Below are 25,355 nucleotides of genomic sequence, written 5' to 3' on the forward strand. Positions count from 1 at the left end.
CAAATGACTGCTTGGTTGTTTTATCTTTTTACCAGATGGCCTCTTTCTATATTTAATGGCGCAGGTATGGAGTTTGGTTGTTGTCTGTAGGCGCCTAAGAGCAGCGCGCTATAAGCAGATGAATATCACTCCTTAGAAGCCAGCGCTAAACCAAGTAAGGGAATAAATGAATGTAGCACGTCAGAGATCATCCGGCATGTCGACGCTTCGAATTGTCAAGCTAGAACTGCGTAGAATATCCATGTCAATGTTTGCCTCCGTCAATATCCACGTCAGTAGAAAAGTTAGCCAACAAATGATCTCAGTCTATTCTAAGAATAAAGTGCCTAGTGCATTGCCGACATACGCATTCAGATGAAAAGCACATTCCAAGGAAAGAAAACTATCCAGTGCGCACATGTAGGTTCAGACGGCAAACAATGTTTGAGAATTCATTCTTGATGTTGCAATCCATTCTGCGATGTGTATGTGAGCACCTGAGATTCATCGTGTACGTTGACTCTTTGTGGGCAGCGATATCAGGGAAACGTAAGCAAATTTTTTTCACCATTTCGAAACACATTTCTTTTTATCGGAGGAATGCTTACCCTGGCATCGATTCGTGAACTTTCTGCCTAAGCCATCCTTTAGTTATAGCTGTGTGAATCGCTCAATATTCTAAGCTGGATCGAGCTACAATTTGCTTTGGAGGCGTCCTGCAAAATTATTTACAATGCAGTGAGGTCACATACAGATCATGTGCACTCTTACGCAGAGCCGTATTATTACAATTCATTGCGCAACGTGTTGTGAATGCGACAGCTTCTATGTGGCTTTGACAACCTCCTTTTGCATGCATGAAAGACGTAGCAATCCCGATAATGGAAATATTACAACGCAGAGACAAACGTTCATCGTTGGACTGACCAGAAGCCATCGAGGAACACATATTACCACATGCAAATAATATTTGGGAAAACAGTACCAATAATTCAGATATCACTTCGTTGAAGGCCCAAACAACCGATAATGATGAAGTTTTTAACTCTTCCAATTTAACGAATATTGAGATGGCCAGCTTATAAGAAGTGCTTGAAAATTTGCTAACTGCGGAGCACTTAAGGCCGCCGGGCTGTCGTAGGCCGTGATTGTATGAACTCGTCGTAGATTGGCGTAACGCAGGCGAAGCGTTGCCATCTGAGCGCGCTCTCACACCAAAGAGAAGTCTTGCCGTTGTTCTTCGATTGCCTTGATGATGATACAACGTAGGCAAAACAATATATAGCATAGCCAAGTGCATCACAATGAGGGCGCGCTCGCACCAAACAGATGTCTTCTTCCCCTTGTTTTTCGAGCACATTGATGATGATATTAAAGCAGACAAAACCACATATAGCAACACTCATTGTAGCATATTGAGCGCGCACTCAATATGCTGCATTTTCTGCGGTTGATCAATAGGCTACGTTAAAAAAATTACTGCAGCTTGCGCAATGTCGCCCAAGGCTCGGTCACAGCAGAGCTGGTGGGCTTGATGCAGAAGTGGAAAAAAAAAACATGCGCAGCTTGCACTAATGGCGCAAAGCTGGAACGATCACCGTAGCTAGTGTTCGACCTACCTAAGTTTTGCTTCTATTGCTAGCTTTTGCTGAACGGTTAAGCTTTTGCTAATAGTACTAAGTATGCCTTGACATGGCTATACCTGGCTAGACATCACACTTGACTAGATGTTAGGTGTTGTGATTTTATTTACGTTACTAGCAGTTCAGTGGTTTTTCGTGGGAACATGTCACTTGAGCAGCTGTTACGTGGTTTTTGGCGCGGACATGTCTAGTGACTAGTTATTACGCGACGTGCTACCTTTTAGGGACATGAGAAAATGTTACGGTATTTTTAGTGATGTGGCAAGATGTTGCGGGATTTTGTAGCGTTAACTACACTGGCCTAGCCGAGCCAGTTTCGCGTGGCTCCTCAACGGCCGTGCTGCGCATGCGTGAGGATCAGGGATGTCACACAGCCGGCGCATATGGAGCCAGCACCTCCCGCGCACTCCGCCGCTGCCGCGCTCGACTCGCTGCCGTCGGTCTGCGCTTTCCAGAGGAGTGACGTCGTAGCCGAGGTAGACGTACTGGCGCCGGCGCGCGCGCAGCTATTCGCCTTCGCTGTGCTGTCGCTGTCTGACACTGCGCTGGAGCCGTTTGATAGCGCCTCTGACTGGCGTTTGCCAGTGTGGTTTAGCCATAGAGAAGGAGAGCGCAAATGCTGCTTAATGGCGCAGAAGAGCGGAGAAGCTTTATTCATCATATCCCGAAGTATTTGCCTGGCAAAATACATATACATGTGCCACATAATATGTATACCATGTGTGTCTCATTGGAGCAGCAGTAAGCATGATAATCAACCTAATCCTATACAATCAGGAAAGCTAAGCACAATATTTTTTGTGTTGTGAGTACAATAATAATAATATCTGGGGTTTAACGCGCCAAAACCACTATATGATTATGAGAGACGCCGTAGTGGAGGGCTCCGGATATTACGACCACCTGGGGTTCATTAACATGCACCTGAATCTAAGTACACGGGCCTCAAATATTCTCGCTTCCATCGAAAATGCAGCCGCCGTGGCCGAGATTTGATCCCGCGACCTTCGGTTCAGCAGTCGAGCGCCATGACGACTAGACCACCGTGGCTGCGTGTCTACGTGGCACTACACGACGTGCCTAATTATTACGTGATGTTTCGCACTATTAGTACCAGGCATGCGGGGAATGCAGAGCTGGACCACCTTATTTGTTTCACCTTATTTTTCTATTTCTTTCTTCTTCTGTGTTTCTTCTTCCACCTCTGTGTTTATTTTGTCATTTTTGTCTCTGTATATCTCTATATTTTCCTTACTGTCTCTGTGTACTTCGTTGTGTTGTCGCGCTTACTTTCTCCTTCTTGGTCTTATTTCTTTCTCTCTCTTCATGCTGCCACGTTATACCGCCTCTCTTTATATAGCCTGCACCGGCGAGACTCGAGCGTTCTATGCCACATGCATAAATGCTGGCGCGCCTATCCGTACATCAAATTATCGGCGGCCGACGCTCTGTTCGCCGCTGTCAGTGTACAGTGTGTGTTACTGTAGTTTTGGTTTTCATTTCCCGGGCACGGGTTCGCCCTACTGAAGAGTTTCATCTTGAAAACGCTGAGTGCTGCCTTCGTCAACGTTACGACCATGTGCTAAAATCTGTCTCAATCTCACTTTCTCTTTCTGTCTTTTATCCCTTTTTTCTCTTTCTCTCTATGCTGTGCCTTACACTCTCCTTTCTCTCCTCCCCCTCACATCTCTCCTCCTCACCTTCAATTCTGTTTTCCGGCCACCTTGCAATACTGTACTATACAAGTCTGTGCTATGCTCTGCTAGCGTGTCTGGATACCCGAGTAGTTAGGACGCTCGCTTTCGGATCCCGCTGTTTCACCAGCACTATTTAGGGGCAGTGTTTTTTCCGCGGCGTCCGCACCCATTCTGCGCATGTGCCAACTATTCCCCCTTCTCCTCGCGTGAGCGCGAGGAGGTGGCGTGAGCGCTGCCTCCGCTTCGTTTCTCCTCTCCCGTTTCTCTCGTTCCGCCACAGCTGTGCGCTCCTATATAAAGCGGCGCGCGCTCACTCCCGTTGCACTCTCCTTCTCAACGCTGCTATGGACGCTCGCGAAATTGAACGTAAATGGCAACGCCAGCGAGCGAATCTCGAAGCTGCGAGGCTGCGAAAGCGCGCACTCGCTGTGCTTCCGTCATTCTCTCTTTGTACAACGGTGTGCGAAACGCCATGAACAACGTCGGCGCTAGTTGCAGCGGCAGCGCCACCGCCGCGGAGCAGAGGAAGACTCGGGAAGCCAGTTGTAAACGTCAGCGTCGGCAAGCGGTAACTCAAACGCCTCGACAACCACTGTTTCATAAGTCACATAAAAGAAACGGAAACTCGATGCGCACCCCCGCCGATGCTTTCGCATCCCACCTTCGATTGCCCGTAGGGGGAGATTATGTATAATTTTTTTGGCAAGACTTTTTCTTTCATTACTTATTTGTTCCTGTCTCTCGGTTTCATTCAGGGTTATTAGAAGCCATGCTGGGGAAAGTTGTACACGTGTTTTCGTAGTGAAGGATAAGATGTCGACGACAAATCGGCGCACGTGATGTGGGAGCGAAGCAGAAGTTCAAACGGACGAAGCGAGCGCATAGCCGTTCATGATGATGATAATTACTATCGGCACTATCCGGCACAACACAATGCCTAAAGAATGCCTAAACATATCCGCTCTTAAGACAACACGAAGGTGAGGAAGATACCGATGACACCGCGTGCTGGGTTATGAAGATGCCAATTTTCTACGCCAGAAGGCAAACAGTACTTGCTATGCTGTTCTATTGGTACAATGGTAACAGGCTTGGTACCACTATTGGTATCAAGCCTGTGGGGAGTGCGGTGCTGGACCACCTTACTTATTTTATTTTGTGTGTATGCTGATTTATATATATTGCTCTCTCCCTAATCGTCTCCGTCTCCTTTCTTTGTCCCTCTTTCTTCTCTTTTCTTTCTCCTTTGTCTCTTTCTGTTTCTTGCTATGTCTACGTTTGTATATCTATCTTCATGTAGTCTATCTCTCACTTTCTATCTTTTCTCTAGTTCTTCCGTTTCTTATTCATTTCGGTCTCTATCTTTCTGTAGTTGGTCTGTCTCCTTCTATATTTTTCTGTGTTTATCTCTTACTTCCTAACTTCTTCTCTCTTTGTCTATTTCGTTGTCGGTATTTTAATGTAGCTGGTCTCTCAGCTTCTATCTTTTTTTCATCTTTCTTGCCGCGGCCCTCTCGCACCCGCGGGAGTAGCTCGGGAGCAAGGCCTCGAAGAGCACAACGCTCGAGACTGACGTAATGGCCGCTTCGCGATGAAAGCTCGTCCTCCCTGCGTGGAGGGAGCCTCAGCATCTCTGCAGGCATTTCATGAAGTTGTTCTCTCTCTCTCCTTTCTGATATGTCTCCCTCGCTTTGTCTCTCTGTACACGGGTTTCTGCCATTATTTTTCTCTGTCTCTTCACTTTCCTTCTATCTATTTCTCTGTTTCTGTTTGTTTCTATCTACCCCCTCTCCACTAAATCTCCCGTACTTCTTTGCCTCCCCCTAGCCCTCACATCTCTCCTTCTCACCACCACCTTCCTTTCCCACAAAATTGCTGTACTACAATAAAGAAGAATACGCTCTACTCAAGCATACCTTGACAGATTATTTTTTTCATGGTAATCAACAAAGTGAGTATTAGAATGCACATTAAGATGGCACAGAGAGAATGAAATAAAAGTACAATGACATAGCGCAATAAGCGCTCAAGCGCTACAATGGAAACTCCCGACGGCTCTAATAAAGTGCAGTAGAAGAGCCAGAGTTTGCACAAAACGAAAGGTGGTGAGGTGAAATCGGAGATAGAATACCACCAGTCCACCGTAATGTCTAGTCGCTCATAAATATCCATTAGGTGAATATCCATTCCGATAAAGTGTGTTCTTGTAGAAATGGTGGTCTCTGCGTTACATTCTTCCATAAGTGTCTTCGATAAGCTATGCCTAGCCATGAGGAAAAAACATATCATAGGCATTTCACCAAACCGATTGGCAAGACGCTCTCACTCGAATCGTGGGTGCGCACGTTCGAATCTCGTCTAGGGAATTTTTTTCGCCAAGAAATAGTTTCTTTATTTCTTCCTTTCTTTCTTTCTTTCATCATTTGTTTCTTTTGCTCTTTTTATTCTGTTCATTTTCTCTTTCTCTCTGTGTACTCGTACTCTCACCCATCAAAGTAATTGCACCCGACGCCGGAGATATCGGTGCATGTGTTCTGCAAGCAAAGCAGAAGAGGAAGGTGATGATGAAGAGGGCGAAGATGACGCCGCATAACAGTTCATGACGATGATAACTTTGATGTTATCTGGCATTTAAATTCCCAAAACCACGATGTGATTATAAGGGACATCCGTGGTGGAGGGCTCCGGAAATTTCGACCACCTGGGGTTCATCAACGCGCAACTAAATCTAAGTACACGGGCCTGAAACATGTTCGCCTCCATCGAAAATGCAGCCGCCGCGGCCGTGATTTGATCCCCCGAACTTCGGGTCAGCAGTCAAGAGCCATAACCACTAGACCACGGTGGCGGGCATGATAACTTTATATCCACGACACACGGCCAACCTTGAACTTCACAACTCTGTGTAAAAAAACCATTCTCAGAAATGTTGAAGCGGGAAAGTTCTCTCGGAATTTTTCATTCATCACAGCGAACCATTTGACTCGCTCCATGAGGACACACTTTCACTAAATCTGCAACTTATGGTACACGTGGTGTCGCTCACTGAATATCGCACTCGCATCTCTCCAATCGACCGCAGCGCGTAAATATAAGATGTTACACGTCATCCACTCGAATATGCTAAGTGACCCATCCAGGGCCAAATTGTATGTAAAGTATGTGTCAATGACTTGCCTTTTACTGACGTGTGTAGAGATGCTTGATACGCAGACGACACTAGCCTCTTTGTTTCTTCTGATAACGAATCATACTTGCTTTTACGCACTAAATATAACCCATTCTCAAAGACGTTGAAATGGGAAAGTTTTCTCCGAATCTAGATTCCTCACAGCAAACAATTTGAGTCGCTCTATTATGACTCACTTTTACTAAATCTACAACGTAGAGTACACGTGGTCTCGTTTCCTCAATATCGCGCTCGCGTCTCTCTGATCGACCGCAGTGCGTAAATATAAGAAGTTATACGTCAGCCGCTCGAATACTGAGTGACCTGCCCCAGGTTAACACTGGGCCTCATTGTATGCAAAATATACGTCAATGACTTGCCTTTTACTGACGTGTGTAGAGATCCTTGATACGTAGACGACACTGGCCTCTTTGTTTCTTCTGAATTTACGTTTTGTTTTTCTGCAGTAAGATAGATGTGAGGGAAGTAGAGGCATTAGGCCAACATGAAAAAGAAGGAAAAAGTTTCTTTATTTGTCGAGCCTGCTGGCACTCTTGTCACCGCCCGGTTATAAAGGAGACGCTCGTAGCATCCATGCATTCAGTTTAAATTGTTTGGCTGCCAATTCTATCTCTCAACCGACCTCACGTGAAATAGTCAAACACACACTGCCATGCACTCGCCACCTCATCGCGTGGTTTCCGGAAAGCAGGTTTCTAGGTATTGCCATACGAGCCTCAAAAACATGAGAAGGCAAGGTCAAGTTCCTTCGCGAACTTCAAAAATGCTTCTACAGCCACCTGAGTACAAAGGCGAGCAACCAAGCAATGCCTGGAATCCTCGGCACAATAGCCTAACCTTCTGGCTATGCATTCACGATGTACTGTGCAGCACGCTTTATTCCCTACTTTATTTCTCTCTGTTCCTCTCTTTCTTTTTTTTTTCAGCAGCCCCAAAGCTTACATTGTGGATTGAAGACGTGGAGATTAGGTTTAGCCACTGGGCTAAATACTGAAGTCTGGAGAAATAACCCATCCATGTTTTGACGCCTTAGTGATGTTTTGCATCACCACCTTCCACGAACGTAGAAACTGACGTGAAATACCTTGATATTTTTTTTAGGGGCGAAGCTCCTTAAGGCGGCACCCGTTCGTCCCTCGTAGTCGTCGTGATCGTAGTAATGAGTAACAAGTCTTACGCTTTGACCTCCAAGGTGGTGCCGGTGGGAGATTTCTCCTGTGCGTTGTTGAACAATAAAAAATTCGCAGCGTGCGCGTTAACTAAAAGCCGAATTCTTCTGTCTCTCATTCCCCATTAGCAGCCATTGGCATGTTCCAGTAGGAAACGTTAGTAGAAGTAGAAGTGTAAGTGTTAGCTAAAAGCCGACTTCTTCTGTCTCTTATTGCCATTAGCAGCCATTGTTTACCTCCAAGGTAGCGCCTGGTGAGATTTCTCCTGTGCGTGATTAAACAATAAAACTTTTGTTCAAAACGCCGTTGATTGATGCAATAAACCAACGAAAGACGCCAGATGTTTTGTAAAAGCAGAACGAAAGAACGCCAGATGTTTTTCTTAAAGCGTAGTAGTAGTAGTTGTATTTAGCACCTCGCCCGATCGTCAACGGGCGAGGTGGACCGGCAACGGCGCGAGGACCCTGCCGTACGAGAGTTTAAATCACACTAAAAGACATACTTTGCGGGCGATACACTCTAGTGAGCTTTCAACTTTTCGTCTTAATGTACATGATAAAGAATTATTTCTACGAAAAACGCAAGGCACACCTTGAGCAATATGTTTGGTTTTGGGACGCTAAATGGAACCATGAGGGCGATGCGAAGCCGGAGCACTTGCACGATCGCGTTCCGTTGGCTTTCGTTGGGCATGCTACCGACCTCGCGTCGTGGAACGCGCGTCCTGTCTTCCCTCTAGCCTTGCCTTTAATTCGCACAGGGCGAGCGGGGGAATGCGGTCGCTCTTGGCGCTCTTTCGCTCGGGAGCGGACTTCTTCCTTGCATTTCACCGATCACAAGTGATAATGAAGGGACCACGTAAACCAACAGTACAATAAAAGTCTGATGTTTAATATACACACGATGTTTCACACTCTTTATATTATATACTGGGCGCATTTCACGGAAGAGTTTCACGGTTTACAGATGATTCCCTCCGTAGCTTCGCCCCACTCATCATCATTCACCCCGTGGATATGCTGTGATTTTTTTTCACAGATGGCGCCACCACCAAAAAATGTTTCCGAGATTTATTATTTCTTGAAAATCTTTTGCTTCAAGCACTGCTTCGTAATGTTGGTGAGTACAGGTAAGTACAAGACGCCACATTGCCCTGCTAATGTGTAATACTTGTTTTGAATTAGCCTGTCAAAGAAAAAAGAAAGTAAATTTGCACCGAACCTGGCAATCAGAAATATAAGCTAAATTCACTGCTGTCCTATAAACTTTCTAACTTAAGACAATTTTCTCTTCATAGATACCTAGAGAAAAGCTTGCTCCTTAAATATTGAAGATTTCAGAGCTTGGATACTTTTTTTCCTTTCGTCGGTAATGCCTGACCAAGTAGAGCCATAAATTGTCGAATTGAAGTAGGAAAAATTTATGAACTGTTCAACAGAACACAAAACATGTTCGCGTAGACATAAAGTATATTGTAGGTTGGAAACCCATTCAATATTGTTGTTCTACACAGAACAGAAAAAAAAAGTTATTTAGTCATGAATTTTATTGTTTCGCGCAATTTTTTGGAGCCTCCATCAATTTCTAATTACTTACTGGTAATATGTCTCTACAGAAACCTTGCATAACGCTTAATTGAAAGGCTTAGCAAACTTTTTGTCGTTGCGTTGAACAGTATTGCCGCATTAACAGTACAACAGAGGCTTGAAAAGCAAAAACGCTGTTTTTGATAACGCTGTTTTCATTGTCGTGAAATAACGCTCCAAACTAGGCGACAGTACTAGCTGTCATTAAAAAGCGGAAAAAGTAAACTTTCTAATGCAATACAACTCATATTCATCCATTGGGCACAACAAGCACAGTGCACAAGCCAGTGCGCCAGTGAGCAAACCAGTAAACAATGACTAAAATGTCGAGCGCTTGCCACTGGATGGGACTGCCATCTTAAGTCAGGACGTGCTATGACTTAGCTAATTAATCTACGTATTGATAGACCATGCTAATGAAGCCGTGTAAAGTTAAGACCGAGGTCATAAAGACCATTCTAATTAACACAACGCTAATTAGGGGCGCGCTAATTAAAACCATTCTAAAAATTACAGCATATCCACGGGGTGAATGATGATGAGTGGGGCGAAGCTCCGGAGGGCATCATCGGTAAACCGTGAATACGAGTGATTCGCCCCATTAAAGTAAACACGTGAGAAATGTTAAACATCAAACATTTATTGTTGGTTTCCGTGGTCCCTTCATTATCAACGCTTTGTGATCGGTGAAATGTTTTCATAACATCACATCTTTTCATCATATTTCATCATACTACAAGTATAGCTTTATAACATCTCGCATCGGCTGCTCAACAGTCACCTGTGAAGCGCCGGTGGTGGCCATTTCTCCTGATGTAGGGCTTGGCTGGAAAGTTCCAGAGGGAGGGCCTCGGGACTAAGGCCTCGCAGTCGGCGACTGTAGCGGTGGACAGGAGTATCCACTGCAGGAACGGGTTGCGGGATCGGACTGGCAGAACCGCTTCGTGAAGGGGTGGTGAGCATCAGGCGCTGAAGGAAGAACCGAAGACCCGAGCGTCGTATTCCTCAGAGAAATCGTGGTTGCTGCTCGAGCTTCCCACTTCGTCGTCCTTAGTTATCAGCCGGCCTTGAACACGTCCGAAGAACCAAAGACCCGAGCGTCGTCTTTCTCAGAGAAATCGTGGTTGCTGCTCGAGCTTCCACTTCGTCGTCCTCAGTTATCTAGCCGGCCCTTGAGCCGTGTTTTCATCATATACAAGTACCGCCATCTAGCGGACACTCCACGAACTAAACGAGAGGTGGCTACTACATACATCGAGGACGCACTACCCACAGCTTAAGGAGCTTCGCCCCTAAAAGGACCTTTCTAGCTAAGGTCATGCTAATTAGGATGGTGCTAATTATGATTACGTTAGTTACACAAATATTGTTACATGACCCCTTGCTAATTACTCTTTGCTAACTAAACCTGAAAAATAATGCCGTGTTTACTAGAACACTACCAATTAAGACCTTGCTAATTATTACCATAAAAACTGAGACCGAACTGACGTGGTCTTCACTCCGAAGCAGACTGAGCAGACGAGCCACGAAAAAAGCTGGAAGAACATCGGTGGTCACAACCTCCTCCGATGGCTACAGCCTTGTACAAATAGTGCAAGCTGACCAAATTATATTATATGCAAGGAAGCTGCTGCTTAGCGTCCACCGCATGAAACACTTGACAGGCACACCGGCACTATGACGGTCACGAGTTGAACTGGGGCTTGTTCATAATCAACGAATTTATACCCGAGTTCGCGCGTCAATCAGTTTAATTGACAGACGACCGCAGAGAATATTGGGTCCGCCCACCTCGTTTGCTCTAGCCGAGGAGCAGTGCTCATGCCGCAACGCCAGCGAGCGGTACGATTCATCTATGAGCTTAATCGCACACATGCACGAAGAACTAAAAAAGAACCTCGTAACGTGGCTGCAATGTCTCGCATTGAATTTCACTGCGCTCACGGCGTCCACTCTCAGCCATGACGCAAAAGCCCCCTGTGGCATTTGCGGCGAGAAACGTTGCTATTTACTTGTTTGTAGAGACATTGTTTCTGTCGATTTATTACTGCAGAAAAAATCTTCAGACGTGTATAGTAACTAGCAGTGACCTGTCCATTTATTTATCAGTAATACTCGAGAGAAGCGAAACCTGCTCTTTCGTAAATCCCCGATTCTCCAAAAGATCGGTGTTACTTTTATTATTTTCCATACTCCAATATCACAGAGCAAATTATATCTGAGCACGAAAACACCAGGGCACATGAAGCGTGCTTTCGGTATCTGGAAGGTTGGAGCGCAAAACATATATACAAAAAAGTACGAATAATGGAATGCAAAACACCTAAGTTTGAGCGTATTGCAACCTGAAAGCTTTTTGTAATAGAGACATGCATACTTTACGAGGTCCTTGTCTACGATATCATCTGGTATGCCCCAATGCCGCCACGAAAACGCATTTCAAGATGTCGTGCCACAATTCGTACCACTGTAGCAGCCAGAGGGGGGGGGGGTTCAACCCTTCCAACCCCCGTCCAAATCTTTCAGTTTTGCACGTGTATATATACACGCACACACATACAAACGCGCGCACTAACATACATAAAGTACGCTTAAACCCCCCCCCCTAAAAAAAAAGAAAATACTTTTCGCTACGCTAGAGTTACATAAGCTGACGAACCTCGCTCTCTGCGCGAGTGGCGTCAACTTATGCGAAGACACAAGAGCTAGATAGATAGATGCGCGAGGGAAACAACAGATGAGCGCAAACTATCAAAAGAGTTTCTTTGAAGAAATACGAATCGCATGTCAGCAAGTCCCTAACACACGACGTAATAGTAGCAGGAAACGCCACACAACAACACCGTCGAAGCTGGATCTTGCCTCGTTACGATTTCAACGTAGCTATCATTACAACGCCATTAGGAGAGGGCGGGTTTTAACGGAAGCTCAGCTGTGATACTGCCATTAGATCAAATTGGACATGTATTGGTACATTTCGTAATGTGATTGGCGTCGAAATAACCATGCTGCTTGAGTGCTCTTATGTGTTTAGGATTTTCTTGTTTAATTATATCGAACGGGTATATTCAGCTAGCCAACCTAGAAATACATCATCTGTGACGCTTGGAGCCCCAATTTTTTAGATGGACTGTGAAGACATGTTCAAGTGCACCAATTAATATAAGAAACATTCAAAAATATCATGTAGTATCCTAAATTATTCAATTTTGTATAATCCAAAAGAAAGAGGTAATAGTTATTTCAGTGAATGTAGTGGGTCCTGTAATGCAGTTGGCTGCGTAAATAAACTATGCTCTTACGAACCAGCTTGAAAGTATTTTTCAGTGAATATTTATGGTTGACAGGCGCTCTGGTTTGCGCCGCCACAAAGTCTTCCTAGTCTTCCTCGTCCTGGTCCTCCGTGTATTCCTCCTGTGTTGCAAGTAGATGAAAATATTGTCTTAATATAACAGCAGTACAAATGATTCGCACTATGAAGGGCCACAATTGTCGGGTTCTGCTTCTCTTTTAGCGTCCTCAGCTTTTTGTTTGCTTCTGGCAAAATATAGTAGGAAAAAGTTTCTTGCTAAATTCATATGATAGGGTCAGATATTTGGTTTGGTTAATGAAGAATTTCGTGGAGACTTCATGAGTAGGACAGAAGGCAGAATTAGCGACACCAGGTGCTGAGTCTCAAGTAAAATTTATTATGAAAGGAAGAAAAGAAGAAAAAAAGTTCAAGGACATCCATGCTCTAATCGCCTACACGTGAAATAAAAAAATTAGGACAATCTTCATTAACAAAAAATGATAAAAATTTCAAGTATCATGCCCTCATCAAATAGCCTAGTCTTAGAATAACAGAGAGCTGAGCTAGTTGGTACGTATTCATTCTAAAAAGAGACAGGGCGTGCAAACACGGACACAAGAAAGTCTCGCTGTAAGTTCAGTCTCGTTGTCTCTTTCTTGTGTCTCTTCTTGTGTCCGTGTTTGCACGCCATGTCTCTTTTTAGCCTAGTCTTCCTTGCTAACAGTCAATGAGTTTTTCCTGTATCTTCGCTTTCAGCTATATCTAAAAATGATGTTTAACTAACTGCTCTTTCTATGAAAGCAAATAATGTACGTGTAATTGCCTAAGTGATCATGCTACGCTGAGAGATTTTTACGTTCCTGAAAAAACACGAAGGGCTTTTTTCTGGGACTTTGCCAAAGCTATGAGTTCTTTGAGCTTCTTCAAAACATAGTTTTCGAGGTCTGGTCGGTCTCGAAATGAAAGAAAGTGCGAAATTAAAACTGCTTCTTTTAAAAGGCCTAGGCACACACACATACCGGCTACTTCACGACATAGTTGCCGCTTCTACTGAGACATTCGTCGAAGCATGGCACCAACGTCTCTAACCGTCATGTAGAATGTAGCAGCCTGTGCATTCAACTAGTTCTGTACGTGGGTCTATAGCTCACTGTCCCAGTCAAACGGCCGCCATCCAAGTCAGCGTTTCATGTGAGCAAGAATATGTTAAGCAGAGGGAGCGAGGTCGTCATCACTTAGTACAAAATCACTCATCACATAAAACTGTGAGGCCGCAATATGTCGAATCATCTCATCGCTCGCTAAACAAGATCATCGGTGGACAATCGCTTCCTTCACTGTCAGTCTGCAGAATGAGCCTCTGTGTGCCCTCCTTCAAGTCTCCTACACCACTGCCTCACCTTGCTGGCAGTCGTGAATGTTGTGCAGCTCACATTTCATATTTGTCAATGAATTTCAGCTACACGGCATTCATTATGCAGAAATCAAATTACGGCACGCAGTATACACTTCACGGTAGACTCATTATCCGAGGCGCGTTTAAATGCCCGCTACGTGCTCGGAACTGAGAGGTGTGATTCATGTGGTGGGCAGCAATACTACACAGATTGCGCCTCATATGCGCGCATTGCATCGCCTATTTACATAGCGGTTCTTGTTCGGTGATTATTATGACCGTGGCAAAAATAGGCCTCGCATTGGAAAGGTGAGCTCAGCGAACGCGAAATCACATATTCAAAATTTTTTATCCTCAAGTAAACATACCGCAGGATTACTAGGAGAAAAGAAATTGATATTTAACTTCTCGTGACCAAAGCGTACTCGCTCCCTAAAGCAGTCGAGCCGTTGGTGCAGAATCGCCGCAGCGATATATTACAGTAAATAAAAATTGAATGGCCAAGAATCTGAATACGCATTCAAATGAACCCTATAAATTAACCTTTCGCGGTACGCCTCCATCATCACCATGGCAAAAACAAACCGATTCTGCCTATTTACTTCGATCCTCTGAATATTCGGAATACCACGTCGACTGTTAACAGAAGAATGGGCAACCTTGTTTTCTGCACTTGCTCTGCCGGTAGCCCGAGACAACGCAAAGTAAAAGGCCGTTATCTATAATTGTGAACGAGGTCCACGTTCACAAGCCTAATGCCTTTAAAATTCTACTTGCATTTGAATCTGCGACGGGTACTGTACTTTATTCACCAAGATCGCGTAAAGTGCTAGAAGGGAAATTCACTCATCGTTGTTTATGCGCCTGACGTGCTATTCACACAAGGCGACAGAGCTGTTGGTAATGCATCGGGGGTTGCTGTCCGCCCGTGACGTAGACCTACGTGAGACTCCTTTAACGTCATTGCAACACTACCGCTTACACTTTCAGAAAAAAATAATTCGCTGATCTCTTTCTTGTGTCTTACCTTGCGCTGTGATCACAACTTGAAATAGAAAAAAAAGCTCGCATATTCACTAACTGAATAATAACCATTTACGTGTCACAAATAGCACTAACGTCTTAGTAAGTCAAGGTAGTAAAATGCAGGTAGTGACAGTCGCTACCTGGTGAAAAAGTACTAACTTGAACGGTTACATGGTCACTAAGTTCCTAGCAGCCGCCCGAGCGACTCAGTAGCCGTTCCAACACAGGTGAAGTACTATTATCCAACCAGGATTTATTGCCCATTTCGGTTTTATGTACGTGTGCATGATACAGTTGAAACCTGCAATAACGAGATCGGCGGAGAAAGCACAAAATTTCGCTCTTGCGGGAATTTCGTTGGCGCGAGAATGCGGCAGAAACGACATGAAATTTACAAAAAACACATTTTATTTCCGAAAGTCAGTAAGTTTGCTTTGGCGGACCTTACCATGCAGCAATTTCATGCCTCTCGATCGGGAATCACATTTGCCACGGCACAAAGTTCGCCCCTTGCACTGGTCAGTGACGGCAGCACTGCGCTGTCACCCGTACCGTCATCGAGTGCGCCTACAGGCGAACCTTCTTCCGGCTCCGTTGGATCAGCGCAGAATCGTGGACAGCAAGCTGCACGCAACGCCGGATTCTTCGGCGATGTCCGATTTTTTCCTGCCATTTTCCACCTCACTGATGATTGCAGCCTTACCTTCCAGCGTAACGAACTTCCGCTTTTTCGTTGGAGGCGGCATCCTCGCAGGCAGCGAAATCGGACGAAGCCATCGCAACACACAGTTCAAGTTGCACCAAGCGACCAAGCGAACGCTCCACAAATGGCTCCACACACCCGACCATGTGCGCGCGAAGCCGACAAAGCCAAGCACTGAGCCAAGTGAACAAGCGAAACTCCATGAGGAATGTGGATTCGGCTACGTAGTCCGCGATAACGAGCAGGTGTTTCGTCAAGCCATCATCATCACCATTGTCTCCAGCTTTATGTTTTTGTTGCGTTTTTTTTGCAAACAATGATGGCGGCTGCTTCTTAAGTGCGCTGTAGCGATAGTTTCGTACAATTTAAGTGTAGCATGAATGTATTTCAGCTGTTTTCGAATGCAGTTAATGTTGCGAGAATAGATTATTTGCGCACTCTTGTTTCAAAAATTTCGTTAATCAGGGACTGCGGTATGAATATCTTTCGTAGTCGCGAGTTACGAAATACATTGACTCCTATGGGCGTTCGCCGGTTTTTCGAAAATATTTCGTTGCGGTGAGAATTTCGTTCCCTCGGGATTTCGTTATCGCGGGTTTCGACTGTATATCAAGTTGTTTCTAACACGATAAAATAATAAAAAAATAACACCATGGCATTGGCTCCTTGCACTAACTAATGATAATTACATTAGGTAATAAACAAGGTAAGTCCACATCACAACAACGTGCCTAGAAGTATTCATGGACCACAAACAAGAACGAACACACTGACGCATACAGAGATTTTCAAGACGTCGGCGTACGCGGTCTATGTTCTAACAGCAACTCCAAGGCTGTTTATGCTCCAATTTTGGCGCAGCACACCGTGTACCTGCTAGCAGCCATTGAATATCGTTGAATAATTGATGTTTTCTGTCCATTATCTTGTGTCCTGTTTATCCACAAGTCTGCATCGCTTAGCACAATGATTGTTGCAATGTAATCAAGAAAATAAAGTTTGCCTAAATTTTGCATAAGACTATCACAGTTACGCCGTGATATGCTGGGCCATGAACGAAGTGTCTGGCAACATAGGTGGCTTAGTGGTTACTTTGTTAAAAGCAATAAGAAACACTCCCTGGTTAATAACGGCAACATTTTCTAGATTTACGAGCTGCTGGCCAGTAAAGGGTTGTCGCGAAGGAAGGAAAATAGGTTCGAAACTAGGAAATAGATGTGCTTACCTACTCTTTAGTAACATTTTTTTAAAAGTGTGCACATCGAAACAAGAGGTGGCGTTTCATGTAACGGTATTAAAATATATTGAATGATTCTGACGCATTACGATACCCTCTTTAGCGTCCTGAACAGCAGTGCTTTTATTCCGACCAACAATACGAAAATGTCTAAAATTTGCGTGAGTACAACTTTTGCGACTGGAGTTAATAAATGAGTACTGACGCGCGGAGGGCCTTCTCAAGCAATTGGGCAACATAATCTAAATATGAAGCCGCGCAAGCATACCGTGGCTGTGATTCTCTACGCTTGAAATGTCACACTATTACGAAGGCGGCCCAGCTGTAGGAGATGAATGTCCTATGGGAGACCAGCGCTGGATAGGTGGCGCGCCGAAAAAGGGCGCCTGGCGGGGAGTCGCGACGTAACTCCGCCGCTCGCATGGCCTCCGCGCCGCCGGCTAATCTCGGAGGCCATGCCGCTCGCACTCAAACGACCGGCCGCACTGCACCGCGGTGAGCGCACGCGCGTGTGCCGTTCCCGTGCTTCATTTTGGCGCGAACAGCTCGAGCAGCCATTGCGCCAGTAATACTGCTCTATGGTTTAGAAAAAAATAACTTTGTATGAAGGCTACTTTCTCAGGAAAGCATTGGAAAACGGAGAGAAGTCCTACAAAGCAGACTACGTCTGTGCATACGGCGTCAGAGAGACAGTGCTGTGCCTTGGTGGCGACTCCGTCGTCACCATTTTCTGGTTGCGTCCTGGGATTTGTGTTTGTGACAAGCTAGTGCAGGCTCACAAGCCTCCATTGATAAGTACGTGCTGCGTCGATACCAGCTGCCCACTACTGCAGTAAAAAAAAATAATAATAATAAGAGGCAAGGGGTATCTGCGTCAACGTTTTTCTGCCGTGGTATGTATGCCCAGCCTGCGGTATGTATGCACGCGGACGTTCAAGCAAAGCACCGTGCTAGCAAAGCATGTACGGTGTCGCGCTGTTATGCTCGAGGGCGTGGGACAGATTCCCGGCCACGGTGGCCGCATTTCGATGGGGTTGAAATACAAATAACACCCGCGTACTGAGATTTATGTGCACAATAAAGAACCCCAGGCTGTCAAAATTAATCCTGATTCCCACACTTTGGCGTGCCTCATAATCATACCTTGTTTGGCACGTAAAACGCTAGCAAGTGTCGATGTTGATCAAACACGTTTATTCTAAGCAGGCACAGGCAAGCGAAAAAACTAACACAGTACGTTAGGCGAATTAAACGGCGAGTAAAAATCCAAGATATTTGATCCTTTTCTAGCGATCGAGGCATAATTGCGATGGCACTTCGCCGCGGCAGCCAATACACAAAGAAGCTTTACCGCATCGGCTGACTCCAATAAGCTAAGCTTTGAGTAGTCCGCTGATTTGTTCGTGACAACTCTGTCTGTAGCACAAGTAAAGTTCAACGGAGGCATCCATCGCGGTCGTATTTCTTATAACTTTGCAGCGGCTTCGGCGAACCTGCCCCCGTACACATCTCGTAGACAGACAGCTTTCCTTCTGCGTAACTGTTTGCAAATGATGCAGACTACCTGCCTATCGTATCATTCATTGCACGCGGTGGCATCAGAAATGAACTTGGTGGTGGTCAGATGAAAAAATTGCTACATATGCTGCATCCTGCATAATATGTACGTTTTTTTACGACAAAACACCGATTAAATTCCTCTCGTTGACCCCGGTTTCCACTGGTGGCCCTCACTATCGAATAAATCTAGCAGACACGCGCAATTCGGTTTAGAAACCAGCCCGACGCCACTAGACAGTAGAGCAAGAGCAGAACATACTGTGCTCGCCTGACTGCCGGGATGCAACGCCGCATCCGTTCATATTCATATGTTTTAGAAGGAAAAACATAGAAGGATACGTCCTCCCTCATTTCTACGTATTGTGGCAGTTGAATGCGCAACAGTACCGCCAGCATCCTTCAGTTTTGTTTCGGCGATACGCGCCCGCATCGCCTCAACCAGTCGCCACTCTCGTCCGCGGGAGCGGCTGGAGTATGCGCGCTTTGACCGCCAGGGCGGCCGCGGAAACTCCAGCGCTGGTTCCCTATTGACTGCACCCTGCAGATTGTTAAAGCTCAGCATAATGACCGATTCCGAAGCAACCAAGCAACGTGTCTGGTACACAAAGCACGGGCAGCCTTTGTTCAATGTGCGGAAGCGACAGTGTGCGAAATTTCTTTTTGATGTTCGCTAATCTGCGAGATGCGTCATTGATTGGTTCAGAGAGCATGCTAACAACGCACAGAAGGGAAAATTTCAGCGTGCTGTTCGCCCGACCTGGAAAAAAACATCTATCATGAAGAAGAGCAAAACGCGCGTGATACGATTAATAATTAAAGCAGAATGCGTTGGAGCTGAGCGCAGGCTGCAAACAGTGTTCGCGTTAGCTCTTCAGATGGCGGCACCAGCCCACCCCCGCCCACGCTAGAGGTAAATAAAATCTGAGAATACATTTTGGTTGAAGGCAAACCACCAAAGCGAAGGTCTAATGCAGCAAAATAAATGTGACTCTAGATTTACGCACATTCTAAGCTGATAACAATGAAAGGAACTGGATTCACCACCTTCAGTATAGGCCACATTGGCGCGATTATTTTGTAAACAAAGAAACTGTGGACACACAATACTGATTCCATGTTTCAGCTAAAAGCAGTCTTGGATGCAAAATTTTCGTTAACTGTGGGACCAGGGTTTTTTCTTTTAATTTTGAAAATTACCTTCCTCGAAAAATTTGTTTCTTTATTTACCTCGTTTTTTTTTTACATTTTGTGTAGTAAGACGACCTTCCTCCGCAATGTTCTAAATGCTTGGTTCTATATTTGACATTTTTTTTATATTTCTGTGTCAAATGCAAAACGGCCCAGGGTGCATCAAAGTTGGTAAATCTTGTACTTTTTTGGGCCGTGCTTGCATTTTTTCGATTTTTTTTATATTGCGCATAGCATAAGGAAAGCATTGATGTTACGGACGCTGACGCGTATTAAAACGAACAGCAAAAAATTGTCGAAACAACGGCCATAGTTCGCACTAATTTCGTCTTTGAAATCGGAAACTGTTGTGTTAAGTATTAGTGGAGCACCGGCGTGATCATTTCCAAATGATATTTGCGCACTGGAAATGTTTCTTGGGAATAGATTTTTCGCTTTTATGCACTTTGAGTATGCTTACGTATCATATAAAAAGCCGGAAAAAACAAAAAAAAAACATGTCGAATGGATATGCAAGTTAAATGTCCTGGGAAATCACTTTGCAGTCCTTGCAGTGGATGGCCAGTCGCACGAAAGACCTACCAATGAAAGATCTGTTCTACACCCGTAAGCGTATATTCCGACAACTTCCGGTCTGCGCAACGCACAATAACCTTTATGATTGACTCAGTCTTTGCACGTCGCCAACGGCGCTAGGCGTATTTCGCGCTGCACGCCTTGCATGCCTTGCCGCTTCTTGAGCACGCTTTGGGAAAAGAGCAAATATGGCCCAGTTTCCGGTCCGCGGAAAACGCGACACTAATGCCGTATCTCAGATAGACATAGAAATAAATCACTGAATTTTTCATTCATTCATTTATTCATTTAGTCAATTTTTACTGCCCGAAAGATTCCGTTAATTCGGGTTTGGAGTTTATCTTCGTTTCGGTAATTGAGATTGATCACAAGAATGAGACCAATGAATACTGGCTGGAGAAGTGAAATTTCGTTGTTAGATTGCGAACGCCATAAAATCGGTGTTCATTACAGTCTTAGGGGGATCAATGTTTAATATTAATGTCTACGAGCACACTAGGGCACACAGGAAATGTAGAAGAAGGCTGAAACTTCTTATTACCATGGATTAAACGCTTGCCCACTCTTTCGGGAGGTGGACATATAGGAAATAAAAATAGGTGAAAAGAAACAGCAGAGGAAACAAAAAGAAAATTACACCATCTCCCGCTAAAGGGGACCATGAGGCGATGCGAAGCCGGAGCACTTGCACGATCGCGTTCCGTTGGCGTTCGATGGGCATGCTCTAGACCTCGCGTCGTGGAACGCGAAGAGGGACGCTACGCGCGTCGTATCTTCCATCTAGCCTGGCCGTTAATTCTCACAGGGCGAGCGGGGAACGCGGTCGACAGGCGGGCGAGAGGGGGGCAGCGTAGGAGAGGAGAGAGAAGGGGAGGGGACGCGCATGCGCTCGAGCTCATCGCGGCGCTGCGCAGGAGAGAATTTCGGCATGTCTAGCCCGTTTTCAGAGGAAGAGAGGAAAGGCGGAGGGAAGAGGGAAAGTGGGGAAGGGAGTGGGTGAGTGGAGAGGAGGTGTGTGGAGAGGGTATGCGCATGCGCAGTAAGGGTGGTCACGCCGCATACCACCACCACCACCACCACCACCACCACCACCACCACCACCGGATTGAGCTCCGCCTTAAGATACTTCGCATCTAAAAAATACACAAATTACGGGGATTCAAGCCTAGATATGTAGGGACACTAAAAATGCAGTGCACTAAACTTGCCATGCAGCCCCCATTGGTACATAACAAATATGGTCTCATTGGACTAAAATATGCGTGCCTTGCCTCTTTCGAAAGGCATGTTCTGCTCCACATGCGTCATAGAGGAAAGCGGAATAATTATATTTACGTAAGCTCGATGAGCATAATTTGTATTCAACAAGCATCATTTATTATACGGCTCTGTTTCGCACACCTCAACGCGCTTACGCATTCGGGAACTTACAGCTAGGTAGCTGAATATTCGTACAATATCGGCAAAAATAGCAACGCTTGTGAAGTTGTTTATTCAACTAACGCTCGTACAGGCGGGCATTCTTGACTGCCACTATCATCTGAAAGAGAATTACGAGAATAATTAGGAGCAGATTAACACTTACCTGCAAGGACAAGACAGCTGTTGTAGTGTTGTATTGTGACCATAATTATAAATGCGGTGACTAAGAGCAAAAAGCATAAGCTTAAGAACTTTCCCATATTTAACGAGGCTCGCATGGAGCTGTATGTTCCGTCAAGAAGCGACGGGCTCTTTTATAAAGATATGAGCGCGGCCAAGTACGCACGATAAAGCTGTGGAGACTTTTAGTGCCCTTTTTATCAAGCCTAGTAAGGCGCATTCCTGTTGAAAAATAACCGGCTTCTAAATGCGTGACATTTCTTTGCAAACTAAAAGGTCCTTCACCGTTCATTTCTTTCGTTCTTTCTTTCTTTCTTTCTCTATCTATCTATCTATCTATCTATCTATCTATCTATCTATCTATCTATCTATCTATCTATCTATCTATCTATCTATCTATCTATCTATCTATCTATCTATCTATCTATCTATCTATCTATCTATCTATCTATCTATCTATCTATCTATCTATCTATCTATCTGTCTGTCTGTCTGTCTGTCTGTCTGTCTGTCTGTCTGTCTGTCTGTCTGTCTGTCTGTCTGTCTGTCTGTCTGTCTGTCTGTCTGTCTGTCTAGCCGCCTACATATTGGAGCTCTCGTTGTCGTCTCCTTAGCTTTGTAATGCCAAAATCGGCACAGGAGAACGTGAATATATGGCGGACACGGTTTGTAGGTCACGAGATGAATAACGTAACATCCGTGTTTTGTAGGTCCTGAAACTATTTACCACACTCACACATGGCGCATACGGGCATAGCAGGGGCCATGGTATGCGAGTCACAAGTGGCTCATATGCGCGTAACGCAGGCCACGGTATACGCCACATGTTATTCACAGATTATTCACTCAGGACAATGCAAATAGACATTGAGAACTTCATCAGATACTGTGTGTACATTAAACAGGAGAAACACATGTTGTTTTTTATATATCGCAATTTAGCACAGAAAAGCTTAGATAAGCACTCCTATAATTAGCAAGCTTTGCCTCAGTGCTTTCTAGGAAGTTGGATCACTTGCACTCCAAGCTACGCATGATGACGCTATCATTGTATGTTTCACCAAACATACCACGAAATGAAGGTAACTTCAATTAGCCTAGTAAGCGACGGATGATAGCGAAGTATCACGCCAGTTGTGACAAGTGCCAGTAACTCAAACACCCTAGTTATCATGCGGTATGCCTGCTTTACCCAGTGGCAGCTTCATGATCCCTTCACGAAACGATTGGTGTGGGTCTTCTGCATCAGCTCACGGGCTCACCAACAAAAAAACATTCGGTTATAGTCTACTTGGACAATGTGGCGTATTATGCTGAAACCAGATGGGCAAACGACCGTGGCTCTTGAAGTTTCGACATTCTTCCGGTTTTCCGACATACTGCATCATAGAGCCCTTGGTGATATTATGAGCAATGATGGTCGCCAGTTAGTTGCCGACTCAGTCGAAGAGCTCTTGCGTCTGTGCGGTTCTTATTTTCGCCATACGACGCCGTATCAACGAAGAGAAGTCGTGCCGTCGCGCACCCCATAACAACTTTACCAAAATGCTTTCGATTACAGTCGAGTGAAAATATTCTTGGAACGACCAAAGCACGCGTCCGACAGCATGTATAGCCGCCAATGTGTATTCTGACCGAAATCTTTCATTCGTTGAAGCGAAGTTGTCTTTCATGATGTAATCGCTCGGCGTTTCTACATCAACTGCAAAAGTGGCACCTCACGCTTCGTCTCACGTTAAGGCGTGCAGTCCCGGTTGAGTGAGTAAAGGGCTGACTGGAAGTTATAAAATGGCTCACGCGCGCTATTCACGCTCCCGATCTTATCCATGAAGACATTGGAAGGCACAGTGGTTCAGTTTGGCACCGTACCCGTGGTCTCAAGAAGTTTGCATTCCATTGCACGTCTATTACGAGCGCGTATGTTCCCTTAAAAAAGTGATGAGCCTCTTTATGCAGATTTATGTACGAATAGTGCACACGATAGAGCTGTGCACAATTTATTGTTTTGTCTCTTGTTTTTTGCAAGGTACCATTCGCTGACCTTCCGAAGAAATGCAATAGCTTTTTGGTAAATGCAAAATATTCAGAACCGTATTCTATTTTTGCACCTATTGTAACCGGATTCTTTAGAAACCAAAGGCCGATTCTCCATTTATATCGATCGATTTAGCCAGTTAGGCATTGTTTCCCTCGTACTCGCCTTGTTCACTCGATATAAACCGAAAATGTCACTGATATATCCGCGTGTGACAAACATGCTTGACAGGTCACATGAATAACATGACATGTCTGTCGTGTACGCCAGAAAATCCTTTCCCACGGTCTTATATGGCGCGCACCAGCATACCACGATTCATGGCATTATTATATGAAAAGGCGTGGAGACAGCCACAAAAGAAAGGCGAAAAAAAAACCAGAATGGTGCACTACAAACAACTAAAATATTTTTATATAACGCTTATGCCGGTGACTCCCCGTCATGACGACCAATAAAGGACTGTTACCTAAAAGCAGAACGTTAACAGCTAGCACGTGTCTTAGGGATCTTATCTGTGTTTCATGTATGCTGATAGAGGGGTGGCTTATGCACCTAGAATCTTCCCGGCTGATATCACAGGCTTTGGTGATATCTCACTGAGTTTTCTCTTGAGGCCTGTAAACTACTGTAGCCCTTTTGAGCAGGCAAATGCGTCAGGTCTCCTTGCTGTCCTTGCAGCACTTCGCCAAGTGTTGAAAGGCCTACCAATCAAGGAGCAGTGGTGCTCCCGCAAGTGTGTATATTCAGGCTACTTCCGGTCTGCCCGGCCTACACCATCTAGCATGATAGGGGCAGTGTGTAGACGATGCCTACTGCGCAAGGCACAAAATGCTTGGTGTGTTTCACGCTGCATGCCTTGTCATTTCGCGCTGGTCCTTCAGTACACATGCTGACAGCAGAGCAAACGTGCCCCGCTTTTCTTTTGTGGCTGCCTTTCCACGCCTATTGAAGTATGAATTCCAATCAACTCGCACAACTTTCTGTCGTCCACAGTATGCTCCACAGGTGATTTACAGATTTCGTGAACACACGACAGCGAAAATAGCATTGCGAAATTTGAAATGCACTTTGCGTAGACTAAACAAGACAAAACATACCATTGTTAGAGTTGGTGATCTAGCAATGAAGTGCTTACATGTGTACTCCATGAGGCAACAAACTTTGGTCTAGTCTTGCTCGTTCACGCAGGAATAGGCCAGCGAACGCTGCTTCCACTTCGGTTGGATAACTGTAACGTCTGTCCTATAAGGTGAGCGCCACCGTTAAGTCAGCAATAAGGTACCCTTCATACGCCATTGTAACTAACGTGCATCGTAAGCCAACGACACGTATACAACTACTAAATTCTACAAACAAATCGATCAGCGTAGTAAAACTTGGGTAAAAGTTCAACAAAGGTACCTACCCGCTCACTGCTTCGCATGGAAGTGATTCTGACAATGCGTGGAATCTCCTGGAATCTCCTTTCGC

At 45.1% G+C, this 25,355-nt stretch overlaps 2 long non-coding RNA genes across 2 annotated transcripts; one reads left to right on the plus strand and one right to left on the minus strand.

Annotated features, from left to right (window-relative positions):
• The first annotated feature begins 316 nt into the window (after positions 1–316).
• Positions 317–7,608, plus strand: LOC119402473 (uncharacterized). Its single transcript, XR_007417271.1, has 2 exons — positions 317–528; positions 7,436–7,608. It is a non-coding gene; the product is annotated as an uncharacterized LOC119402473 (long non-coding RNA).
• Positions 7,609–8,757: 1,149 nt separating this feature from the next.
• On the minus strand, positions 8,758–21,936 carry LOC119402472 (uncharacterized). The gene is made up of 3 exons (XR_005185808.2): positions 21,831–21,936; positions 12,574–12,681; positions 8,758–8,863 (listed from the first exon to the last, which is right to left on the minus strand). It is a non-coding gene; the product is annotated as an uncharacterized LOC119402472 (long non-coding RNA).
• Between the last annotated feature and the right edge of the window lie 3,419 nt (positions 21,937–25,355).

The sequence above is a fragment of the Rhipicephalus sanguineus genome, chromosome 8 (assembly GCF_013339695.2).
Source record: "Rhipicephalus sanguineus isolate Rsan-2018 chromosome 8, BIME_Rsan_1.4, whole genome shotgun sequence".
NCBI classification, from domain to species: Eukaryota; Metazoa; Arthropoda; class Arachnida; order Ixodida; family Ixodidae; genus Rhipicephalus; species Rhipicephalus sanguineus.